We start from the raw sequence: 16,545 nt of genomic DNA on the forward strand, positions 1-16,545 counted from the left end.
GGTAGTATTTACTTGATTTATTAGATTGTATTTGAAAACCTATAGTTCTATACTGAAGTATGTTTTTAAGAGTTCAAAAATAACCTTTATTTATGATAGAGTTGAAATTTTACTTTTCTAAAATTATTTTAATAATATATTCTAATATATGGTAAACAGATGTTCGTGACCAGACTAGTATTTTATATAGATGATGAACAGCTTAAAATTGTGGTAGCCATGTCCTTATGATGCAGAATCAATATGTTTGTCTATGAAAAAGTAGGGCAACAACTGTTAATGGCCTCCTTCAATAGAAATTTAAAAAATTGTTCATTCCAAGCAATCAATAATGGATAACAGAAGAAAATCTATTTTTTTTCTATGATTCAGCACAGAACTGGCTACTATTGGCACACAGAAGTCCACACTGTCATATCTTTTAATCTTATTTGTCTTCAAATATATTTGCTCTTATTTTTCATCAGGTTCTAAGTTCTACACAGAATGAGGTGGTGTCCTGTGTCTGACAAAGACAAACAAGAAATGCTGGATGTTTCAGCAATCCAAATATAATCTCAGATATACCAAATACATGTAGGAGGAAATATATCACAAAGCAAATGGTTCTGATATATTTGCCTCTTAGATTATTATTGTTATATGCATATATAATTTGTTGGAGACTCCTTAATTAAAAAATACTTTAAAATATATTGTAAGTCTTAATAGAAAGTATGGTTTTTTTAGATCTTAGATTAAAAATTGGAAATAAAATGGCTTTGTGGATGTAATTCTTCTGATTTATCGTCCCTATGAGTGGATTCTGGCACTCATACCATAGGAGACATGCTTATTACAATTAAAGCATAACCATGAATATAATTGGGTTCCCTTGCTGAAACATTTACAGTAAATTTAGATGCATAGACTTTGGTTTAGTAGACTTTAAATACAATTCTCTAACCGGGACAGTTAGGGCTAATAAGAGACACATCAGATACTGAAGCTCCCAAAAGCTACTGCAAGCCCCAGATATAGAAGAAGCAGCAGCATGAAACAAAGGCCAGTAAGGAAGGATGCAGTGCCTGAAGCCAATGAGGGTATGAGGCCACTTATATTTCACTGTGTCCTAGAAAGCTGCTGAAATGTAACTGAATAGTTGCTACATACTCATGAAAGATGTGGAGCCCTGAAGAATGAAACTCAAAGATGCTTGACTTCAGATTGATGGTTCAAAGCTGTTTCACTTGAGCGTGACACTTTCATACTTTTTTTCTCTTTATTAGCTTGTTTCTGGAGAAATAAAAACTGCTTAGAATTTTGTTTTGTTTGGTTTTGTTGGGTTTTTTGTTTTGCTTTGTTTTGTTTTTGGAAAGAGGAAGTTACAAGGGCAGATGATGGACATTGAAGCACCAGAAACTGAGTGCGAATTAGAGGTATACCAGGAAATTCACAAAGAATTAATAAAAATATGTTAAATAAAAAATGCCACTTTAAAGGCCACCGCTGCTATGACAGCCAACATTGGTCAGTAACTTGACAGAGTACAGAATCACCTAGGAGACAAGCCTCTGGGCATGCCTGTGGGGGAATTATATAAACAAGGTTAACTGAGATAGAAAGATGTACCCTGAATATGGGCAACACCTTTATAAAATTGTTTCAAGTATTTCATCATGCAACAATCAAGTTAACTAATGCAATCACATCTTGAATGGCATCTCCATGCCCATTTTTCCTGTGGCACTGAAGCATATTAACTGCTTACTACAGGCTGGTTTTATGTTATTAGTTAGACTAGGATACAGATTAGTTGTCTGATACTTGTGTTACTGATATCATGAAGTATATATGTGACTGCATAGGATTTAACTAATGTCCATACTTAGGTGGTACGTTTGCTAAAGGAATAACACTGGCTAGATTACACAATTTCACAGCTACCTAGGACAGAGGTAGCATTATCACACAATGTTGGGAATAAAACTAAAATTCTTAGAAAATTATATTGTTCTTAAAATCACAACACTGATACTGAATTTTGAGTTAGCAACTCTCTTTTTCAGAAACATTGCATTACTATTTTCTACTCAAAAACATTCAACTTGGCTATGATCGCCACAGCAGCAGAAGCTTACGGGTTCTGGTTCCTGTCAAGGTGCGGTGACAGGAGTTGCTATTGCGAGTGGCAAGTTCCAGTCTGGAGCCAGGCAGCGGCAGGCAACTCAGGGGTCATTGCTCCAGACAAGACCACTAAGGTGCTCTTCCCTTCAGGCTCAAATCATGCTGCTCTTGGGACATGGAGGGGAAGTGTATTGCTGCAAGTTTCACCCCAATGAGTTCACCCTGGCTTCTACAGGATTGGACCTGCTCATACTATTGTGGAATGTCTATGGAGACTGTGATAACTGTGCTATGTTGAAGGGACACAGTGGAGCAGTGATGGAGCTACATTATAATACAGATGGCAGCATGCTTTTCTCAGCATCGACAGAGAAAACTGTGACAGTGTGGGATAGTGAAACAGAGAGACAGAGTGAAGAGGCTAAAGGGGCATACTTCCTTTGTGAATTCCTGTTAACCAGCCAGGTGGGACCCTCAACTTGTCTTTATTGGCAGTGATGACGGTACAGTTAAGCTTTGGGACATCCAGAAGAAAGCAGCTATCCAAAAATTTCAGAACACATATCAGGTGTTAGCTGTGACCCTCAATGACACAAGTGATCAGATTATTTCTGGTGGACTAGACAATGACACTCAACTTACCTATTTTACAATAGTACATTCCTGTGCATCTAAATTAGTGTTTTAGTACCAACACAGCTATTATAAGTTTCCTGTATTCAGTTGAATATTTCTAAAGGTCATATATATATATATATGACCTTTAGAAATATTCAACTGAATACAGGAAATATATATATATATATATATATATATATATATATATATACACACATATATATGTATATATATATACAATGTTTGTAAAGTCACATAACCACTGATATTTGAGTAGATTGATTCTCTAATGTGTGGTAGAAAACATAATGCCATGGAGAAAGTGTTTCTCAATATAAGTACACTGTTTTATGAGACAAAGGACAGAGAATAGAACAAATTTCAGGATAATGCCTTTCAATAGATGTGCTATGAATGCCCAGAGATTCTGAACATTTTAAATAATCCATCATAAAGAATACACTAACTCAGAAATCCACTCTGGAAAATAGTAAATTAGATGAGTGAATTCTAACTAATTATTTGCATTTTAAGTAAGTGTTTGCAGTAGATATCTGAAAAATGCAATGAACCTTTACAAAACAATGAAAATTCTTATCCTAGAGGTTTAAGATTATTTTTCTTTTTTCTATTTTGTGTGTGTCAAGTTCCTTAAAATAACTGTACATATTGCATCTTCTACCTCCTTCAATCCCATGCCAGTCATGAGACCACAGACATACTTCTGCACTATTAACACATGATTCCAGATCAAAACAACTGAACAAGTTTTTAGACTGAAAACATCTGAAAAGAACAATAAAGCAGACCAAGAACAACCATCATGAAAACATTCTGACCAATCCAGCCTTAGTAATCTGTAGTTGTATCTTCTAGAATTCATGCCCTACACAGGTTTTGATCATGATTTTGAACCTTGTCCTGAGACAACCCGCTTGAAGTATCTGTATTCATGATCTACTAAACTGAAATGTCTGTGCTATGGTTTGGGGGTAAAGAATATTTGTAATTTCTGCTATTTAAGGAAATGGTGTAAAGATGGAGACATCTTAGAACAACCCTCCTCCAGTAAAATATGGGAAAATAATAGTTATAAAGTGGAAGACCAATACAGAAAAACACTTGTCTAAATTTGACCTGGAGACTCTGCAAAATATAGTCAATCTTAATCACTAAACAAGAGAATAATCTAAAATTCTGTTTCATTGTGAGCTTTCTATTTCAGAACATGACTAGAATTTTATCCTGAAATTTGTCTATGATTGCAAAGGAAAAGTCATAAAGAAATAGATGAATCTCATCAGTTTTAGCAACAATTATTTTTAAATATTTTATCAATAAAACTAGAAAAAAATATACTACACAAAATTGTCATTTAACAGTGAATTTTAAACTTTCCTAAAATATACAAAGCCAAGCAATATTGAATGTTAGAAAGCTGAAAATGAAGACAACGGGAGATTGGTGCATATAGAGTCTTCTTGGGATGATAAATTTAGGAAAACATTTATCAGCATTGCCTTCTTGATAGTTCTGATATTCCAGGAAAGGGAAAAAGATGAATATAAAGGCTCAAGGGCAACAAGAACTTATTGCTTTCTGATTTTCTTCACAATCATACTTTTTTGCTGATTATTATAAAAAATAAGTGTCAATAAGGCAATCTGGCAGAAGTTGATTTTGCTGGGTTGCTAAAATTTGAAAGATATTTTGTCCCTGACAGGTTGGCTGAACATTTAGAAGTACTGGTTTTGGACAGATTGAAAACAAATGTGTTTAGTGTGGGACATTTCAGGACGTGCTTTATGTTTTCTTGATCTATGAACAATCGAGCATTTAATGTTTAACTAGCACTGTACCATTTATTGGAAAGAAGGGAAAAATCAAGTCCACTTTATAAGAAGAAAAAACATGAAGGCCTTTTGAATCTGTGTTAAATACAGACTTTTGAGTCTGTGTTAAAATACTTCAAACAAATAGAGTTTCTTAGGTCTTTATGCCTGTACTCTGGATGCAGCATTTAACATGAGAGAAACATACTGAGAACATGTAACCTCAACAGTTTAGGGATGGAAGAATGTGGAGGGGAGGCAGCGCAGGGAAGATCTTAAATCATGTTTCTCTCTGTCACGAACAATTATATATTCAGGTTCTAAGTCAATGTTTAATATATCATCAAAGTGATGCATTATAACTACACTACAGTGGCCACGACCACATTAACATCACTCTGATGTCATATTAGACCCTGGCAAAGAGCCACGCTGAGCATGAAGGAAGAGCCATCCTGAGAAGTGTCTCTGGCATTTTTTTTTTCAAGTGAATGATTAATATGAAGCCAAACTGAAGAAACAACTCATTTGACAAAGTAGAGGTCATTTTCCAACTGTTACTTCATGGTGTACTCTGGCACCTTGCCAGAGAGACAGAAGGGAAAGCCCTGTAATAAAATATGTTTTAATAAATTATTAATTTTTTCATAGCTAGGCTGAAGATTTAGAATGAGCATGGCATTTTCTAACTAGGCCAGAGGCTTATTAAGGTTAAAATTCTTTTTCGTTTGCCCAACATTGCAATGTGGATGAGCCTTTGCTCTTGCTTATTGGAATGGCAGTACCCAATCAATATTTAAATCCTGAAAGATCAGCAATAATGGAGGCAGAATGAACAGATCAATATTCAGCCTTTCGTGGACTGTAACTTTTATCTTAGCCTCAATTACTCCCTGGCAAAAGGGTTGATGTTGTAATGTCTTGGGTGTTTAGAATATCACTGATTTGAATTTTAAATGGTAAAGAACTTAGTTTAAAATACCTGAAGAGATGTATTCATAAAACTATCTCAAAAATATGGTTTAAAATGAAAAATATTTTTGAAAATTTCAACTCTGAGATGTATATTGAATTATTTTTAAATTTGATGGGATTGTATTAATTTGAATTTCATGAGAATGTGCTTTTTTGTGATACTTTCACCAATATGTATGCTCACTTTAGAGTTATTTTATTCTTTGTACTTTTAGAATAATAACTATTTTATAAGCTGATAAAACATTACAATTCAAATGTTTTTAACTTGCTCAAGTATCACAATTTTAAGAATAAATTATAACATTTGCCATTGAAGTTATTTCTATAAAGCATTTTGAGAAGCCTTAGATTCTAAAAATTATAAAGATTCTAAAAATTAAAACATTTTTCATTTATTATTAAGATAATACTAAATCTTAAATAGAAACTAATTTCCCTCAAACCCATCTTTAATCTATGACTAAAGACAAGCAGAAAAACAACTTTCTGTAGTATTTTAGAGTGTGTATATGTGTGTGTATGTGAGTTCGAGTGAGCAGTATGAGTGTATCTGTGTGTATGTCTATGGGTATGCATGTGTGAGTGTGTGTGTGTGTGTGTGTTTTCTTTGAATTCTAAGAAGGGATAAAATTTCAATTGAAATAACTACAGGACCATTGCCTACTGCTTAAAAAATGATCAAATATATAGCTAAGAATCCCATTATATGAAGAATTTGAAAAGAAAAATAAATAGTAAAATAAAAATAGAAATAAAATGTTGCAAAACAACTACTATGCTCATCTTCCATATCTTCCACTCATTCTACCCATTAAAATATTTTTCATCTATATGCCCTGCGCTGTTTGAAAAAGTGGACCTGAATAATGGACAATTCTCTCTCTCTCTCTCTCTCTCTCTCTCTCTCTCTCTCTCTCTCTCTTTCTTTCTCTCTCTCTCTCCCTCCCTCGCTCTCTTTCTCTCTCTTTCTCCATGTCTCCCCCTCCACTGTTCCCTCCCATCCCATCCCCCTTCCCCTTCCTTTCTCCCTCAGTCTTTCCCTCTCTCTGCTCTCTCTCCTCTATATACTCTGGCTCCTCTTCATTCTCCACCTACAACCTTATCACATAACTATAATACAGTGATGAATCAAAGCCTAGTCTTGCTATGGTGAAATGAAAAAAAAAATGGGAGCCTGTACCTTAATCTTGTCTCCAATGTGTAGAAGAACAAGTAAATGTAATCATGTACAGATTCAACAGATTACGGTGAAATTTCACAGAAGTGAAAAAATGGGCAACTGTGTGAATGGCAATTGAACATACATACAAATACACACACAAACACACACACACACACACACACACACACAAACACATACCACATACCAACACACCCCCAACACAAACATGCATGGGTTTACTCCTGAAACAAACTAAGGGTTTGAAAAGTAAACTGGCAAATGGATGTCTGCACAAGCCTGTGGTCATACATTGAGACATTCAACAGGAAAGGTCTTGAAGAATAGAGAAAACAGCTTAAATTTTAACTAATGTTAAACTTTCTATGTACAGAGCTTCTTTCATTTGCTTTGTATCCTTGAGTTAATCACTCATGGAAAGGAAAAAATCAATCAATGTTATCCACGGGATTTTGAGGCCCATGTATTTGCTAGTGAAATTAAAAGGAAAACTCTTGTGACATCAGATTATATACGGAAGAAGAAGTGGGAGTAGCAGAAGGAGAATAAGAAGGGGAGGAGAAGGAGGAGAAGAAGAATGAGAAGAAGGAAAGGAGAAGGAGATAGAGAAGAAGAAGAAACAGAGCAAGATGGAAGAGGTGGGAGGGAGGAGAAAGAGAAGGAGGATGAGGAGGAAAATAAGAGAAGTCAGGGAGAGGATGGTGCTACAAAGGCCAATTTATATCAAACTATAACTCTTCATATGGTTGAAGATATAATATCAACATAGTTAACAGAAACTTTATAGAATGGCAAAAAATATTTGTGATGTATTAGTCTGACAAGGCATTAATAGCCAGCATAGATATGGCAACTCCAATACTCAATAGCAAACCATAATAAATATTAAAGCACTATAAACAACAGTCCTGCCAAGATTGTGGCAGATAAAAGCATTTTCACACTGTTCTAAATGTAAATGAGTGTAGACAGTTTGTAATATAGTATAGGCAGAATTTTTAAAAAGTACCTCATGAACTTACGATCTATCTTTACTTCTCTGGTTGCATATTCCAGAATGGCTGTGGTACATATGCATTCCTATTTCACTGTACCACCATGAATTATAGTCAAGAAATGAAAACAAATTATCTACCTATATATAAATGAGTAAAATATAATACATATGCATAACATTTAACAATGAAAAATATCAGAATCCAAAGTCATTTAAAATGCCAATAATAAGAAATACATGCTGAACAATCAAGGGAAACCCATAAAATACAATCTTGAGTGTTGCCCTGTATGATTTTAACAGCCAAGGTTTAATGGAGTTATTTGAATAATATTTTTTGAGGTAAATATGATATTCTTATTATTGAAAGTTCAACCCTATTAGCAAAGAAACCATAATAGAATACAATGAATATTTTAAAACAAAAAATACAATATCCGAAATAAAAATACATATTTGGATATTGTTCAACCTTTTAAAACAGTGAAAGTTCAGAGAAACAAATCTTAAGCCACTGTGCAACCTAAAAAAATTGATCTTAATGAAGTGTAACCAGGAAGTGGGATATCATTTGAGATGTAAATAAAGAAAATGATTAATAATAAAAAAGAAATTGATCGTATAAACTTGAAAAATAAGTGGTAAAAACTGTGCTCTGTATTCATCCACTGGTGGGTGAGACTTTCAGGAAACTATTACGCTAGTCTCCTGTCTGCAACCAAGCAGAGTAGCATTAATAGTGTCGTGGACTTGTTGTCTTACATGAATGTGTCTCAGGCTGGCCATTTCCTAAATCTCTGCTCCATCTTTACTACTGTACATCTTGTAGGCAGGACACATTTTAGGGTAGATGTTTTTGTGGGTGGGTTGATATCCTCGTGTCTTACCTGGCTACAGGAGGTGGCCACTTTAGTCTTCAAATCCCTCACTCGTAGGAGTCCCTCTACCAATACCTGATCCCCTTCCCCTTTCTACTCCTCATCTCCTCTTCTACTCAGTTCCCTCCATTCCTCCACCTCTGATAGCTATTTTTGTTTCCCCTTTGGAATGAGATTCATGCATCCTCTTCTGGACCCTTCTTATTAATTTCTTTGGGTCTGTGAATTATAGCATGTTTATCCTGTACTGGCTAGATCTAGACCTCTGCACATTCATAGCAGATGTGCAGCTTAGTATTCTTGTGGGTTCCTAACAATTGAAGTGGAAACTGTGTCTGAATCTGGTGCCTGCCACTGGGTCACCTTCCCCTAACTGGACTGCCTGGTTGGACCTCAGTGGGAGAGAATGTGCTTAGGCCTACTGTGGCAGGATGTCCCAGTGTGAGATAGTATTCAAGGGGGCCTGACTCTTCCCTCAGAGAAGGGGAAAGGGTAATGGGGGTATTTGAAAGGGTGGAAATGGGAGGATAGAAGGGATAGGAGACCACAATTGGAATGTAAAGCTAATAGATAACTACATTAACAAAAACTAAAACCAGGGACTGGTCATAGTTGTGGACAAGAAAAAGGTTAACTTTAATCAAAAAGTATGTAGTTTCAGTTAGACGAGAAGAAAAGCTTCTTTTACTACCTGGACTGCAGTTGACTACCCTGATAGTTAAATTTTGTATATTTCAAATTTTCTGAAAGAATGAATTTTGAATTTTTTTGCTAAGAAAAATGACAAGGATTTGACCAAGTCTAGAATCATTTTGGAGAAAAGCATCTGGAGCTACCTATAGGGATTATCTAGATTAGGTGGCCTTTGGTACTTGTCTTGATTAGGTTAACAAGATGGGATGTCTCATTTTACAAATGGGCAAGATTATTCCCTGGACCACCAAACATAAACTACATATAAAAGAGAATTTAGCTAGGAACTTCTCTCTCTCTCTCTCTCTCTCTCTCTCTCTCTCTCTCTCTCTCTATCTCTATCTCTATCTCTATCTCTATCTCTATCTCTCTCTCTCCTCTCTCATTTCTGAACATGGACATAACAGTATCAAGCTGCGTTGACTTCCTCTGACTGATGGACTAACAGTTAAACTGTGAGTCAACATAATTCTTTTATTCCTTAACTAGCTGCTGTCAGGCAGTGTGTCTCTACAAGAAGAGTGTATGTATTACACTATAATAATGGGATTCTTTACCAACCTTACAGTGTATACATGTATGAAAGTATCACATTGTCAGTACTCACTAAAATAAAAGAAAAAATAAATTTAAACTATATTTCAAGGATAAGTAATAAAATAGAGAATGCAGAGAAAAGGATATAAAATGCAGATGTGATAGGATAACTTTTCAGTGTTATCAACCTATGAACAGAATGGAAAGTGAACATGCAAAATATGTGGAATAATATGGAATTATCTATCTCGTTGTTGAAAGAGCAAAAGTTTTCACTGAGTATATTTGAGGGAACAGTGGTTGAAGGCATTCTTATTTGAACAAACTACACACATTTTCAGAGCTAAGAAACTCAACAGATTCTGCCAACTCCATCTTAAAAGTGTTAATAATAGCTCTAAAAAACAATGTGTAAATTAAATAAGGGTAAAAAAAGGGAAAGACAAATCTACAATACACGAAGTGTTAAAATGTTGCTAATTCATGAATAAGAATAGCCAAATCAAGGACAAAATTTGTAATTTTAAGTCCTTTACAGAGCCTAAAAAGAGTGCAAAAGACCTGATTTTGCCTTAGCTCTTTCCCACCCCAGAGGCTGAAGTAAGACTGAACTTCCTGGGAGGTATTGAAGTCACATGGATCATCTCCAGTCCCTTTTTTATCTTGCTTCAGAAGAATTTTGAGAAAAGGTGCAAATCCTATTTTTTGTGGTATGTGCTCTGCATATTTTGTGCATAACCATAGTGTCATATTACAGAAATATTCTTTCTCCTTTAAAACTAATTCACCTCATAATATATGGAATTTGAAGTTTTGCAGAATAATTGAACCATTCTTTTTTTACTACAGGTGATTTCATGAGCAAATAGAAATAAAGTTATTCTGGTTTAAAACACTGACTAACTAAAAATCACCAGTCTCAACAGACACTTCCTTCTCCATTTGACTTAGAGGAAATAAGACTAGAAATATAGTTTGTGGTAGAAAAGTGATTGTACATACTCCTTCAGGATAAAATCCGTGATTACTCCATATGTTTGATTAGAATGAGTAAGATATTTCAGGCATTGGTCTATACCTTTTGATTCTGTCTTCCTCTGGACTTTCAATTTAAACAGTTGTTACCTTTTGATGTGCAGAAGAGTTCAAAACACAACAGCACTTTAGCCAGGTTGGGAGCAGAGACCTCGAAAGCAAAAATCAGTACTGTTCTCACTAAGATGAGTATCTGCTGTAAATAAGACAGATGGTCTTTAAAAAGAAAAAAGGAAGCTACATCGATGTCACATTTTTTGGAGAACTATACAAAATCAAAGAATCCTTCATTGGAAATGTTGATCTTTGCTGTTTGCTACCAAATAAAGACATTTAGATTTTGTGAGTGATTTCCCACAACCCTATCCCTTTGGTTTACATGTCATCTTTAATTGTTTTCAACAAGCTTTTTAGGCACCAATTAAGAGAACAGTGACATGAGAAAGTGAATGTCAGCAACTGCTGGGATCTTTTAATATCAGATGATGCTCTCAGAAAAGATAAACCTAAAACTCAGCGCTAGATCATTTTGAGGCATTCAACACATTGTAATTTATTCTAAAAGACAGTGCTTCAGTGATCTGCTACCAAGGAGAATGATGAAAAATGCACATGTGAATAATTAGATTTTAATTGATGTAATTACATGAGCAATAGTGTTATTGCTCTAGTCGTTTTGCTTACCAAAATCCACTCTTGTTTCTGATGCACCACTTATAAAGTCACTGAACTTGTGTTATTTGCTAAAATAACACACTTTCATCCAAAGAAGAATTGATGCTTCATTTCTATATTGTATCTCTTGATTTAATTGATAATAATCATGTATTAGTCTTAAATACAAATTTATTTTAAGTTTTTATACTTTACTTTGTGATTATTTGAAATTTTCCCCAGCAATGTAACAACAAAAATCTCATTGGTTCAACAGAGGTTCAATCTTGGAATTCTTAAACTATACTCAACTTAATAAAATAAGGGGCATATGGACTGACCAATCTGAGCCCTTCAATATAATGACTAAATATTTAGGTGATATCAATGTGTGGATTTTAAACCAGAAAGAACTTTCACAAAATATTGAAATCTATTTTAGCTCCACTTTATTTTTGTTCTATAAGCTGCTATCATTCAGAAGGCACATATCATTACATGCACAAAATTAAAAAGCAAAGGAATTATCCAATCACAAGTACATCTTGAACCAAATGAATAATGTATATTCCTATCACATTGGTCAATCTGGGATCATCCAGGCTGCCCTCGCTGACAAGGACTCCATGTCCACTTTGACTCATGGTTCCTCAATGAGACAACTAATTTAGCACGCTTGATTGTCCCTCTTACCCGCATTCACCCAAAACTATATGACAATCTGAATCTCTCAATTACTCTTATTTAAGACTAGACTTAAATTTAACTTAGAACCTTGAGAGTGTTTCACTCCATACATCCCAAATGTCCTTTTTAAGAAATGGGAACTGACAGAAGCAAGGACTGCTATTTACTTGAGCATGACTAATGGTCTGGGTTTCAGTATGCTTGTCCATTTGTTTTAATTTTGTAGATCTTAATAACTTGAATATACTGTTATATACTAGTAATAAAATAAACAGTGGGAAGTGAATATCCCATGGGAATGGAATAGCTGATGCTTCCTGTGTGGGAACACTGTGTTCCTTAGGATTGCTTTGATTGTCAACAATTGGCTTGAGTAATTATCATATAATGGGTAACATGTCAGAATTGTCTGAAGAAAACACCTCATCTTCATCTATTAAAGAGATGTACTATAAACATGAGCCTCACTTTGTCTCAGGTTTGAGAGATATCATATATTACCTCTGATTTGGAAAACAATTTGGGTTCTAGTTTAAAATAGTCTTGTGAAGGATCTCTCCAGTGTGTCAGAGTTTGACGGATTGCTGCGATGTCTTCCTTGAAACCCAGAACTTTCTTTGAAACAAAATCCTTTATTACATTTTTTCTCAAATTAATTATAAAAGTTAAAAATGAAATCTTACTTTTGTCCACCACATTAATCCTAAGCACATCAGCCCTTTTTTTTGTCCATATTAATGGGAGCATAGCACTAGTGAGATTTAATTTCAAACTTTTGTAATTATAGCTAAAATTAAATTTTACCATGGATGAATTGTCCATGTCTATAGATGAAAGCAGAGGAGGATTAGAAGCCGGACCTCCAGTATGACTAATGTTATCTTTGAAAATTAATTACAAGCAATGTGTAGAAATCTATATTTGGAACATTAAAGAGTTTCCAAGCAGGGATTTTTCAAATTCCCACACAAGTGTAGTATAAGGATAGGAAGTGACAAGAGTATAGGAAACTCTTTGCTGCACCAAGGTAAAAGAACAAAACTTTATTCTGATTACTTAGATTGGCAGGAATAGGCATTTTCCAGGTGCACAATGTGAATCCAAGCACTTCAAACAAAGGGCTGTTACTAAGCCACTGGTGAGAAAAAAATTGTAATTTGTTATTAAAACTGAAAATTTAAGAAGTTATGGATAAATTGAGAAAGAAACTGAGGCTGAGGATTTCTCTAAAGTAAATCATGTAAAACTAAAATTTCCAGTAATATCTTAATGTATGAATATTCTAATGGTAATGCCAGAATATTAGCAGTGCTGGAGTACAGGGTGGGGTGGCAGATACCTAGATAAATCTTATCACTGACTCTCAGTGATGCTTACATATATACAAAAAAAAGGCTTTTAATTTGACATCTTTCAGACAGCCATTCCATCATTCAGAGTTTACATGGAGAAAGGGATTTTCATTAATAGTTTTATATACAGTGTCAATACCTTTAGTAGTAAGAAATACAGCTATACATATAAACCCATAGCAAGCATATTTGTCCAATGGAAAAGTTAGTAAACCCTGGTTTGCTTCATCATGTCCTAATTCATAATTACTGATGGTTTGATAGGTTAGTTTTCTTCAACTTTCCCCTTGCCATTTTATTACATACTCAAATACTCATTTGAGTTCACTGGTGACTATAGCCACACTGTTCTCAAAGCCACAGAAGCCTCTCACTGGACTTCAAAGTATTCAATGTCCCAGTTTCACATCTAACCATTTGGTAATGTGGTCATGTGTCAGAGTGCACACCTTGCGCTCTTTTCCCATGGTTTTAACACATTACACGTGCTATGGATCTAGTAATCCCTAAAGTCAAATCACTATAGGTGTTTCTAGTCTATACTCATAGTAGCCTAGACTTAAATTTTTCTATGGCTCTACTGTACTGTGGAGATATGAACTAAGGTTGGTGTAAGTTTTCATACATTATTGTGCAATTTCTATATTGAGAGTATGATGTGCACAATATGCATTTCTAATTCTTTCCCCATTTTCTCCATTTTACCCCACTGATATATGTAAGACATCAGTGAGAGACCTTTTGTTAACTCACATATTAGTGTCCAATTTTAAGTAGGTAAGAGTCAATTCAGTCCTCATTTATAATATCTATATTACTTTTTGTGATAAGAACTAGTCGATTAGGCAAACAAAAATTACTGAAAGTGGAACACACAGAAGCATTTTGATGGGAGAATTGACTTGGTGTCTGCTGCTACTTTGTCTAAGCAGATTATGATTCACTGACCACCTATCGTTCAGACAGAAGGGTCCATATATGTTTCAAAAAATTACTAATGTAATAGCTACAACAAGATTTTTTAAAACAAACAATTTATTAAAGCCAAATGTACAATGGAGAACTCATGTCCTTCTGTAATTCTCAGGATATACCATATGACACAAATTGTCAATGGTATCATTATTAGGGTAATAATAATGGTAATTTTATGCTCACAAATTTCCCTTGACATAATAGCATGCCAGACATCTGTTACTACTATACCCCATTGCTTTTGTGTACTTATATTAACCTCCTTACTCACCTAATATTTGTCTCCTTCTTCCCATTTTGATATCAGGAGACAGTCATGTCTCCTTTCTGATATTTACAGGACCATCTCCATGTTAAAGCAGCCAGTCCTGTTTCCTTATGCCCATCAGCTGGATGAAACTTGTGCTACATTTTATGTTGCTTAGGTAGAATTCACTCAAAAGCCACTGACCACATTAGAAAGATTGCTTTGCCCCTTCTGACTCTAGCAGAAACAATAAACCTGAACACTATGAAAAGGCTATGAATTGATAGCCTCTGAGCCTAACAGTTGGAAATAATAAATGACTGAGGGGGATGTTTTGACAATGTCCATCACTAAAAATCGAGAGTCTCTCACCATCTCTTTCTGCTGTGTATGTGGGCCAAGTGATTCCTTCTCTGCTCTAGGAGAGTGATTGCTCAAATGGCCAATTTGCATTAACCACAAAAACACATGTCCAGATGTAGCTGCCTTGAGTTTTTCCTCTACCATTTAGAGGTTTCAAAGACCTTCTTGCTGCGATGAAATTTTCCCTTGTCTTTCATATTTTATCATCAGAAAAGAAATCTTATATCTATGATTTTTAAAAATAATTAACCTATGCAAATATTATCAGTGTAATAAGTAGCTGTAAAGTTTCTGTGTGGGATTATTACTTTGGTCATGTGAGTATGCTTGAATTGCCATAAAGAATCTAGTTCACAGTGTTATGTATCCATGAGCTAGTCTTCCTTTTGTTAGGATTGATAAGTTCATTTATCACAAAAGAGCTTACTCCTTCAAGGATTAGTTAGTCAGTGACCAAATCTGAGCTCACCTTATACTTCTGTTGTCCATTCCACATTATTTCCCATTTCACATCACTCTTTCCATATAAAAATCATATTATCAAATTTTTCTAGGAGAAGGAAAATTAAAAAGTTGATGGTTGAGACACTACACTTCAAGTTACAATATATGGACCCCATTGATTTGCCAGGTTATTAAGATGAGATGAAAAATGGAAGGAGAGAGAACATAACTCTATCATTCTGAAGGTATGCAGCAATCACTCCACTGATTCCTACATCAAATCCACTGATTCCTACATCAAATTCGATCACCTCTTAGGTAGAGTAAAAACTTGGAAGGTAAACAACTAGTGTGTGGTAGGATGGTAAACAACAGAGGATTGTGAATTAAATCAAACAAGGTAGGTACAATGGGATGGGGTGGTCCCAGAGAGGGGGTTGAAGGGTTGTCCAAGGGAGACATGATCATTCTTTGTCGAGGTAGAATAGGGACTTTTTTTTCTTATCGGAGGGAGTGAGAGAAAACAAGTCAAATATCAAATAAAAGAACAATTAATACTGAACAACTAAATTAATATGAGCAGTATTAGAAGAGGGGATTATCTTGAGTTTATGTACTCACATAAAGCACTTTAGTTTGTATTATTAATAAAATAGGATATCGGCATATTGCTAGAATCCTTGAGGAGCCCACCTAGGTGACTTGGAACTCAGAAACAGAAATAAACATGTTTGATAGATTCCAGTAAAACAGCAACTTTCATCGAGATCTTACTTTCATTGACAGCTTCATGACATATCTTCTAGGTTAATGTTGAGTCATTTTACGGAGAAAGAAAAAGAAAGACCAGTGACCTGAACCTACTTGAGAGTAAAAACTACTAAGGAGTGGAGCTACAGTTTAAATGTGTCCAGGTCGACCTGTTTTTCATGGAGACACTATCACCCATTTTTGGTGATTTTCATGTCT

General features: G+C 34.8%; 1 pseudogene; it reads left to right on the forward strand.

The window, feature by feature from the left end:
* The first annotated feature begins 1,033 nt into the window (after nucleotides 1–1,033).
* Nucleotides 1,034–2,794, forward strand: LOC117702920 (U5 small nuclear ribonucleoprotein 40 kDa protein pseudogene; annotated as a pseudogene).
* Nucleotides 2,795–16,545: the final 13,751 nt, after the last annotated feature.

This window comes from Arvicanthis niloticus, chromosome 2, assembly GCF_011762505.2.
Source record: "Arvicanthis niloticus isolate mArvNil1 chromosome 2, mArvNil1.pat.X, whole genome shotgun sequence".
Classification (NCBI taxonomy): domain Eukaryota; kingdom Metazoa; phylum Chordata; class Mammalia; order Rodentia; family Muridae; genus Arvicanthis; species Arvicanthis niloticus.